This window comes from Branchiostoma lanceolatum, chromosome 12 (assembly GCF_035083965.1).
Source record: "Branchiostoma lanceolatum isolate klBraLanc5 chromosome 12, klBraLanc5.hap2, whole genome shotgun sequence".
In the NCBI taxonomy this organism is placed as follows: Eukaryota; Metazoa; Chordata; class Leptocardii; order Amphioxiformes; family Branchiostomatidae; genus Branchiostoma; species Branchiostoma lanceolatum.
The window spans coordinates 13,722,924-13,734,283 of NC_089733.1; positions in this window are offsets into that span (position 1 = coordinate 13,722,924).

Here is an 11,360-nt window from a genome sequence, read left to right on the forward strand (position 1 = left end):
ATCTATTCTCGGAGACTTTTCGACTAAAACCCGTTCTGAAAAGAAATAGAAAAACACCAAAACTATCAATCTTTCCGCTCTTCATTATCTTCAGATGCAATACTCATGATCTGTTTGGCTGAGCTGCCAGTAAACCTGCGTAAAACCTACAGGAAATGCCGTTCTCGATGCACGGAATTCGCGGAAGGTCTGCCATGGCACATGTGCGAATCAGCCGCTTAGACGGAAAGTAACCACTTATTGCGACACAAAGATCACGGCCATTCGGCGTGATTTGTCTGAAAATGCATTGCTCGGTCTCTGTCTTTTATATATAATAGCGTGAGGCGTTTCCTGTAGGTTTTCAGAACGGGTTTAGTTGAAAGGTCTCCGAGATCGGTGCTCGCACGTTCTGACAGTCGCTCCGTACAAACTAAGCAACTTCGCAAATTCCGTATATTCCAAACCTCCGTCCTTCATAGAAATCAAAATATCGTAAAATATGATTGTTCAGCTATTTTCTGACCGAGTATAGTCAACTGTTTGTGTCTTAATGTAATATATCAATGTGGAGACCGTAAAAAAACAGCCGTTCTGGGTGCCCCACATGGCGGCCGTCATACTGGCTTGTTGGGGCCCCAAATGGGGTATACCGGTATACCTATACAGGTATACGGGTACGGGTACCTATACAGGGTTTTCCCCCTACCCCACTGCCAGAAGGGATCAGAAGGGGTTTGCCCCCGAGAGTTATGGGTGGAGGGGGAGGTGGGCTCTTCATAAGACATAGTCAGCACCATACATTTCTTAGGGGTTTAAAGTTGCGCAGTGTTGGACCATACTTCAAGTGAATTCACTTGATCATGAAGGTAAGACTGTTTGCGCACATTTCTGTTTTCTCCGAGTGTTAAATCGTCCACATATTTCCAACGATCGGCTAGACACTCCGACAGACCACACATGGTGGTCTTAAAAAATCTTCCTGTTATAAAACATCAGAGAGCCACACCTCTTTGTCTCCAGTAAATATCACAAACTTGCACCTGGTGGGGAGAGCGGGCAAAAAAACGGGGCATTTGATAAAAAGGTCACAAACTCTCCACCAGCCTATGTTTGCAGAGTAGTATGCTAAGAGAAGCCCGGTCGTAACTTTCATACGAAGCTTTCCACGAAATCGTCTTCCGGGAGGGACGTAAAACGGGGGTCCCGTGCTCGAGGAGGTGCCTCGAACACGTTAAACAGCCTCATTACCCTACACATTGGGTACCTGCCTGTGGCACTGGCTGCAATTACACCTGATACTATTATTATTATATCCTTCATTGCAGACTCCTTTCGGCTGTTTTCTTTGTCAGGTTATAGCTTTACTATAACAATTTTTTTTTCTTATTGTTGGCCTTCCGGTCCTAATCCCGGACAGCAACAAGAAATATGTAATAGTAAAACTTAAAAAAGAAAATAGCCGGAAGGAGTCTTCAATGGAGGCTAAATCTTTCACCCAATATCGATCTCCTTGGAGCTCTCTGCATCTGCTCGGATCCCAACTATCTGCTTGGATCCCAAACATCTGCTTGGATCCCAACTATCTGCTTGGATCCCAAACATCTGCTTGGAGCCCAAACATCTGCTTGGAGCCCAAACATCTGCTTGGAATATTTTTTTTCTAGATCATAGATGTGCCATAATCTCCAAGCAGATCTATATGTTGCGAAGACCGTATCAAACTGGAAGAAGAAGTATGTTTTGCAACCTAATCATAAGATCTGCGATAACCTGATTAAACCTCCTTGCTCAAACAGGGCGGAATATTTCTATTCAATAAAGGTGTCGCTTCCGCTCCTCGCGCGTGGTAATGTTAACAGCCGTACGAATGTCCGGGTTACTAATCTTTTTATGACCGATTTCTGGCACAAGTCCAGTCACCCGCGCACGTCCCAGTGGGAGGTTCGCGCCTTGGTTGAGCCAAGGAGGTTTTATGGTTGAGCCTTGTGAATGTTCTCACAATAAAAGTTTCTCTATCAGTCTCTGTGGGTCGCAAGGAAAATAGTAGAAATTGGCCAATTAGAGTCAGCTGTATGAAGGGGGTCGGCTATGGAGATAGGGTCTGCTTGGAGCCCAAACATCTACTTGGAGCCACTAACATGTGCTTTCTATAGCCTCCGTTGCAGGCTCTGAAGCGGCTTTTGGGGGGCTAAATAATACACTTTCTGCAGCCACCCCGTAACTATCAGCCATCCTGTAACTATCAGCCATCCTGTAACTATCGGCTGATAGTTGTGTCAGATCTTTTTTTTAGCCAGGTAGCGGGTCGTGGCGAGCGGACGTGGAAAGCTAAAAAGGGCTGGCACTCTGAGTGAGGCTTGTGCCTTTCTCGTTCTGCTCCAATGTAGCCGCCTTCGCAGACTTCCTGTGAACAGCGGTGTTTATATTGGGGGGGGGGGCGAATTTCTCTGAAGGGAGATGTGTACAGCGTCCCTCGGCTACACAACTCCCTTGGCTACATAACTCCCTTCAGAGAACCTTGCCACCCCCCCCCCCCCCCCCCCCACAATACAAACACCGCTGTTCATAGGAATTCTGCGAAGGAGGCTAGTAAGAGTCTGCAATGGGTGTTTGGAGCTCCGACCAGATAATAGAGGCTTAAAGCAGATGTTGGGACTCAAAGCAGATATTGGGACCTATAGATCTGCTTGGGAGCTGTGGAAAATTATCTAGAAAAGCACATGGTAGTGGCTCCAAGCAGATGTTTGGGATCCATGCATCAGATATTTGTGATCCAAGCAGATGCTTGGGCTTCAAAGCAGATGTGAAGAGCTCCTAGAAGATCGATATTGGTTGAAAGATCTAGCCTCCATTGCAGACTCTTACGGCTGTTTTCTTTTTTAAGTTAAAGCTTTACTATTACATTTTTCTTCTTCTTATTGCTGTCCGGGAAGACCGAGAAGGCCAGCAATAACAAAATTGTAATAGTAAAGCTTTAACTTGAAAAAGTAAACAGCCTCACCAACCTCCTTGGCCGGACGGAGTCTGCAATGGAGGCAATGAAATATCCTTTTTTTTCTGAGCGACGGCCGGGTCTCTCTAATTGTCCCTTACTACTCTCCAATCAGAGGTTTGTGGGGCAGCTCGTCACCGTTTTATCATAATATATGCCCCGTTTTTTGTCCGCTAGCCCCATCCAAACTAAAACCACGGGGCATATGATAAAACGATGACGATCTGCCCCACTAACCTCTGCTTGGAGAGTAGAAGATTGTGACCTTTATATCAAATGTCCAAGGTTTTTTTGCCCGCTCTCCCTACCAGGTGCAAGTTTGTATTGTGATAAGCCAACTGGAGACAAAAAGGTGTGATTCTCTGATGGTTGTATAAAGACCACCTTGTTGTGTGATGTGCCAGAGTGTCTACAAAATCGACACAAAGGGGCTTGGAAAGTTCATGAGAGGGAATCTTCGAGTACGAGTACAATCGATGTGTACGGGCAGATATTGTGTCTGTTAGTTCTCGGGGATACCTGTAGCCGCGGTCATGCATATATGGGATCAAAACCATCGCCCATCACTGCTTTTACATTGTAATAGACAGACCAAAACATTATTTTCGTGTGGCAGTATTCCACAGAAGTACATAGTGATCCCTCCATATCCTAACCCACATAAATCTAAACATTTCAGATCCAAACAAGGCCAGACAACAATTTCAGGTTTCAAATGGATGAGAATGTCACAATAGTTACACAATCGATGACAAATGCTCTACTATACTTCCCAATATTTTATCCATCAAGTCGACTATAACATTCATGTAAATTCATATTCTGATAATGCAATGCGTCTTTACAGAAAGTAGGTGAACTGTAAACTGTCACCCGGCCCGCTGGGTGGTAATCCACACAAGCAGCGAGCTCACGACCACCTTGATTTCCAACCAATGGCTGATCACCATGGAACTGTTGACGCGTAGTATGGCGTCTCCGTGGTCAAGCTCCGCCCTCGACATACGGGTCCTGAGCGGGTCAGCACATGTTCCCCCCCCGTCGGCATCTCCGCTCAGACCACTTCCACCCGACAGTCTCGGCGACCACAGGGCGCGTGCCGGCCACAGCGGTCCGTTCCCCCCCCAAAATTTCAAGTTTTACCAGCTCGTGTTCGTCTTCGTTTTAAGGTTTCCGCTTCCGGCATCGCGCTAGGATCACGGCAGGTTCCAAGTACTGTCGTGCTTGTTCTCTACCCGTGAAGGGACACAAGGGACCTCATGGCGTTGGCAAGTGTCGGGTCGGACGTGCACGCTCCGAGGTCCACTACGATTCTCTGCGCCGGGACGAGAAAGTTCGTCGTTCCCTGGAGGATTTACATTTCAAGAGCCGCTCGAAGGATTTCGCAAATGGCTTGTGGTCAGGTCTGAGCGAAGACGAGGCAGAGGATAGGAAGACTGTAAGCGACCTTCGGACAGATGACGGTTTGATGCGGACAGTCGCCGATCTGTTGGGTCCACTCAATGAACGGGTTGACGCGTAGTATGGCGCACTTTCGAATATACACGAACAGAATGGTTCACAATGCAATTCATCAATTCAGACAGTATACCACACGGCACAGTTTAAACCTGGCTAATTCACACATAGGATATTCTAGCCAGGCATCAAATATTGTGTCCGTACTACTTTGTGCCCACACTAATACATTGTGTGCTGCGGCTTTTACAAAACATAGACTGATGACGTCACAAGAACAAGTCTATCATACACGTTGTACATAACAAAAACTGATGACGTCACCAGAACGCGTCTATCGTAGACGTTATACACAACATAAACCAATGACGTAAACAGAACACGCCTATTATAGAGGTTCACTCTAGTGTACGTTACGTTAGCGCTCTGCGTTATGATAACGTAAATGACTATGTTACGTTAACGTAATGCGTTATGATAACTACGACTACGTTATGTTAACGTTGTTTGTTATAATAACTTGAAGGGCCTACATACGTTACGTTAACGTGGTACGTTAACATAACCCATTTATTTGCGTAACGTATAACCACAAAACGTGACGTCTACGTAGATACGATATTTTGATCTAAAAATGCCACGACATATGTATGTCACGTTAAGTACGTGACGTATATGCCTTATGTGACGTATGACCTGTTATACGTGACGTTTGGACGAGAAGTCGTACGTTTTTTTATGTAGGTAATTTTGACACGGAAATTGCAAAACCATATGTATGTCACGTATCCGTACGTTCCGGCATACGTGACGTAGGCCTTTCATAGGTGACGTATTGACCCCCAATACGTCACGTATAAACCCCAAAACGTGACGTTTTTTACGTACGTAATTTTGACACGGAAATGATGCCATACTGTATGGCAACAGATGTACGTTTGTGTATTTTGACAGTGATGTGCGCGAGACCTGAATTTGGAGTGAGTAAATCATGGACTTGGCTCTAACCAGGGGTCAATAACCTACACCGTCCAAAAAAACTTTGTTTCCGCGACCCATTCACATAGTCAGCTGTAGTGCTCGTTTCACAAATGTATATGATCATAACATATAAGATATAATTCTAAATGGTAACAAAAAAGGCTTTTCAGTGATGTATAAAACAATGAAATTGATGAAGTATCAAAGAGTATGTGATCGACCAAAATTAGGTTTTCACTTTTTTCAGGGTTATAGACGTTCACCCATAATTTGACCATTCTAACATCAATTCGCCTTGCCTGTTCCAAAAAAGTGGCCATTTTGATGGATATTTTGCACACAGTTGCATCTTTAGATACACAGTAGTCTATCTCACTAGTTTGAATGATCCAATAAGATTCATAAGTCAAGTGCGAGGTCTTGTTTAGACTCGATTATTCATGGCATCTATAGAAATGAGTGTTGATGCAATATTTCCGAAGCAAACTACATTGCTATGGCAAAGACATATACGCTGTAAACTTAATGATTTGATGATGGACCTATTAGAAAACAATTTAAGTAAAGAAACTTGAACACAGACAACGACAGATTTTCACATCGGGTCTTCAGCTATCCTGAAGAGGGCTAGAGTCTTGGTCGAACATTCGGTAAGTTCAATCGTTTTTGTTGGAAAATAGTTTATCATTTCGCAATAATTATAGGTGTATCACGTTATGGATGTAAAGTCACCCATCTTTTAAAAGAGTATCCTCTGGACCGGAACGAGACATTACTATTGCCGATGGTATGCTGCGAAAATGCTACCCTGGCGGGGTATGCGGGTCACGTGATGAACCCACTACGCCACGGCTTGGGAACGAGATCCGTTTTCATCAACATGGCCCTCTGGTTGGTGGCGGGGCGTGCTCTTGGAACGAGAGCAGTTATCGGCAACATGACCATGACCGTGTTTACGTCGTGGTTTGTTTAGCAGAAACGTTTGAGACGGTGGGAGGGGGACGTATCAAGTATTCATATATTGCAGATTGATACCTCTACTTTCTGCTCGGGTGATGTACTATGCACGGAAATGGCATGTCTCTCTCTTTCTCTTTCTCTCTCTCTCCCTCCCTCCCTCTCTCTCCCTCTTTCCCCTCTTTATATCTCTAGTCCTCTCTCTCTCTCTCTCACGCACCACACACATATAAACACATACACACCCATACACACACACACACACACACACACACACACAAACACACAAACACACAAACATGCACACACATACATACACACACACACATAAACACACGCATACACATACACACACACACACACAAATACACACACACAGATAACTATTTGAATAGGTGGTGGATATTCAAAAGTAAAAGTATTTACACGAGGAAACATTGTATAATCCACATATTTACATCAACCGCTAGTAACTGTTACCACTCTCTCAGTCAAGTAACTGCTCTCAGGTGCCTTTTGGGCTTGGGTTGCTGACCTTAGCATTCTTCGGCACTCGTGTTTTTTTAATAATAGAACCCCCTTTTTACATTTTAAAAGGTTTATCTACATCTAATTTTGTTTGGTTGGCATAAAGGTGCGAATTGCTTATACCATAATTAGGAACCATTTTCTGTACAGCGCATTGAGATTGTTAAAAAACAATCTCTGTGCTCAAATTTAATGCAGCCTTAGCTTTATTCACTCCAATAGCCAGGTATACAATCAGTAGAGTAGCTAGTCTTTCTGGCGTATAAATATAAAATACAAAAATACACTAAACGTTATTACAGCTACGTGAATTATAGACACTTTAAGTTGACTTTAAGTTAATTAAAACATGTAGCTAAGAAGCTCTTGTCGAATATTGCTCCTAATTGCAGATTGTATTCCATATGGTAAACTGTTCCATGGCGATATAAGTATACACATAAATGTTTATTTTATGGCGTTTGTTTTTGGTTTCATTTTTACAGGTTTGCGTAGCAAAACCTTTGTTGGATCTGTTGGCATGTGTGGTGGTCGCCATCTTGAATTGTGACGTCACAGGGTCGCCATACCATTTTATTGTGAGGGGTGTTTTGGGGGTCGCTAGCTTTCTATTTTTAACAAATCGGCACACAACTATCACATATTCAATTTAAATAAAAATAATTTCATATTTATGAAAATTACCCGTAGTCGCTAAACTAACTTAGCAAACTTGAAGTATGTGTAGCACAAGTACTTAACTCTAGTCTGTATGTATTTTTGCTGGAACGACGTGCCGTGTCAGGAGACAACTAATTGTATAGAATGCGACATCTCACACTGAAGCGTAACCTCTCTCCTTTGTATAGAGGGTGGGTTGGTTGGGCAACAAGGTTGGTCGTATTTGTGTCTGTGATAGTTCCAGGAGGATGTTTGTCCGTACCTACGTTGGAGTCGCTGTCATCGCGTGATTGCGCACACTGGTCAGCGAGATTGATGATCGCTGTCTGCGATGTTGTCAAGGTTAAGGCAATGTTTGCGGTGCGACTAGCCCTGGAGTCGCCACTGCTAGACCTTGTTAGAGCCAAGTCAAGTTTTTGTTGTCTTTTAGTTGAGGCCACGCTATATCAATTGTTTGGATGACATCTGCTATGCTCTGGCCGGATATGGTAAAACGATGGCGATGCGGAAAAAAACAGATAGGCAATAAAAAGATGACTAAAGTTGAAACCCAATTGCAAGTGGTGACCAAGGTTGTCACAAACTTGTACTTTTATGAAGTATCATATTTCATGTTATTCGACATATTCGCTCATTTTGTGTGACAACATACACCACTGTGGCAAATCTTTGCTTGTAGTTGCGAGGAGCACACACAAGATTTTAAAATTGAAAAATAATAAATTAAGACTTGTGAAAATCGATGCACGCATTGAAGTGATCAATACAATCAAGTGCGTGTGGCCTAAGTTGTGTTATTCTGCATGCGTGTGACAATGGCCGGAATTTACGCCTTTAGGTAGCAGTATACTTTAGCTAAAGGTGCTTTATATGTTTGAAAATAAACATAAAACTATGAAATCATAACACTTTGCTTTAATCTAATTTAGATCATTCCCGAATTAGATGATTCAAGTATGCAAACTGCACTGTTTTATGTTGAATCATAGATCTTTGAATCATAGTGTATATATAACCGCGAAATATAAAAAAAATATCTATCGATTCAACAAGCCTAACCAATGATGTCACTTGTTCTAATTCAGTCTCATGGCTAGTGTCTTTTATTAGGAAATAAACCATTTTTTTCTATTTTTACATTTATCTCGTTTGCTTCGTATCTTTGCTCCGACCTCATTTCGTGACCTTTCAATACTCGAGACGGTTGAACCAACATGGCGGCGTGATTACCGAGGGGGTGCGCGGGAAGTGGAACCATGGGTAAATTTGCTCATTCCTGACCTTTGCCCCCTAGCGAAGAAAATGTCCACAGGGTTTGTGGAGAGTTTCATAATCCTGTTGCATGCTTGTTTCAAACTATAAAAACAGGCTGACATCGGGTGTTTTATGGAGACAACACACATGACAGTGGCTTGACCTGGACCGTCCTGTCAGCTTGAGGAAAAATGATCTCGTGTGTTTCTGACAACTCAGTCGTTCCAGCCATGACTTTCTGGCTCAACTCGTGACCTCGACGTTGGAAGGCGTGCCCCCGAAGTGATCTTAGAGCCCCGTTGACGTAAAATATAGTCTTCACACAGAGACTCGCTCGAATTTTTACATTCCTTGTCTGGCAGGGAGCCGATATGGAGACACAAGGCCGACAACCGAGATCTCTGAAAACGTTACTTTGACGTCATCGAACCGCTTTGTCACTGTAGTTCGTTTTCAAGATTATGTCCACGAAGTAGTATGTTGTTAACCCTTGAGGTAGCAATTATAATGGTCACTATTTTTGTATGCTAAGATAACACTGTCACGTTTTGATATTTGCGGTTATCAACGTTGACAGTTTTATGAGATCGGAAACTACGACCGTGAAATCAAAGCTTGAAAATTATTCATTTTGCCATACAATATCATTTTGTAGGATTCTAACTTTTATGCCCTTTTATTCTCCCAAGAAAAAATCATCCAACAGAGAAGGCTTTGATTTTTGGTCTTTATGATTTCTGTACTACAAATATGCCAAGCAGTATCATCTGTAGAGGAGATAGTGTCACGTAGATTGTATGTTGATACTTAATTCGTTGACATTTCCCTATCCCTGGACAGACGGGATCCGCCCATTCTTACTTAAGTGCGAGGCGCGGAGTTACGGCTCCTGTCTGGGCTTCGTCAACACGCGTTATTTTGTCCGCGTCCAACATCAGACGAGCTGCGACTTGGTCAACAAGGCTGCGTCCCCAAATACACCGGGCTGTCCCACCCCTCCATAAATTAGACTGCCCGAAAACAAGTCTGGACGGTTGGGTCTATCCGTCTTCAGCGCCTACATTGTACATAGTAAGTTTGAACTTTTGGCCCTTCCTTGCGCTCTTCATACGATACTGTTTCTGGCGAATGCTAAAGCGTATTATACGTCCCTAAATCCATAAGTCCCTAGTTTTTTTTTTTTCAATTCGACAGTTCTAGAACATTGAAGGTGTTATTTTGTGATTTCCTAATATGCCCAAGTGTCGTTACTCAGATTCATCCAGCTACTCCGGCGACTTATTATATTATCTACTTCACTACACAGATATAGTCGTCACTACAGCTAACAACATTCAACATAAATAAATAGTGAAATGACACCGCAATTGTGTGGAGGCAGCTCTAGATTTGACCCCGGTGGGGTATTTATTATAAACAACGAAAAAGTACAAAGTTACAATGTGTGTGACACTATCTTGGCTATTCAAGACACTTATAACCTTTCAGCTGACAAGCTACAGTTTCAGAACAGGAGCTGCATTATTTTCTTTAATAGATTGTGATATAGAATATGAAGCTATTATATAAATAAAATCTTGGAACAAAATAAAGTTTCTAACGAATATACATGTTTTCTTTCTTTTATAATACATCAATGTATATCCATCCTTCCATGGAATATCATTTTGTCAGAAACACCCAATCAACAACGTGGTTCACATAGTGTCCGTTCTCTCTCTAGGGCGCATGCCCAGACGACAAGAAGAGATACATCCCATAATATACAACTTTGCAGGAAACCACATTGGCCTCATCGTTTGAACTAAACACAAAAGCAGTCGTTCTGTATAAAAAGTACACCAGTCATTCATTTGAGAAGTCCACATCCGGGACACTGAGAAGTCCACATCCGGGACACAGAGAAATCCACATCCGGGACACTTGAACCACATACGTACGGTACAACACAAAAACAACAACAAAAAATGATTATCCAAAAACGGACTTGTCACGTGACTTGTGGCTTGTACTATGATAGTATTAAGAGACTCAAGGCTCCTCAATACGTCGATTGCAAACAAAAAAAAAACGATGGCTGCGAGAATCCATAACTTCGTAGTTTTCTACATAACGACACGTTTTGATGCGCCCGTTTAAAGAACAAATTTGTACATCTCTTTTTGGCGCCAAAGTTGGGTATGGCGGCGTCAAATGTAGATAAAAAAATAACAATAAAATGAGCCTCAAGAGTTAAGTACGCCAAAGCCAGTTGGAAAATTGGAAGGGGGAGGGGGGTGCGAAAATAAATGAAATGAAATTTAGTGGAGGGTTTCTCGAGTGAAATGGCAGTAATAGACCAACAATGAAATGTAAAATAAGAAAGAATAAAAAGAATTGAAAACAAGATTGGCAACGTAAAAATATGTTGCCATGGCGACGGTGGTCTCTGTTAACGTTTTCCTTTTTAGCCCACATGCAAATAAGGACCTCGTATAAATCATATCAGTCGATCACCTTCTCTACCAAAATAACACAAGTTGTCCAATGTATGAAAATCTTGTTTTCA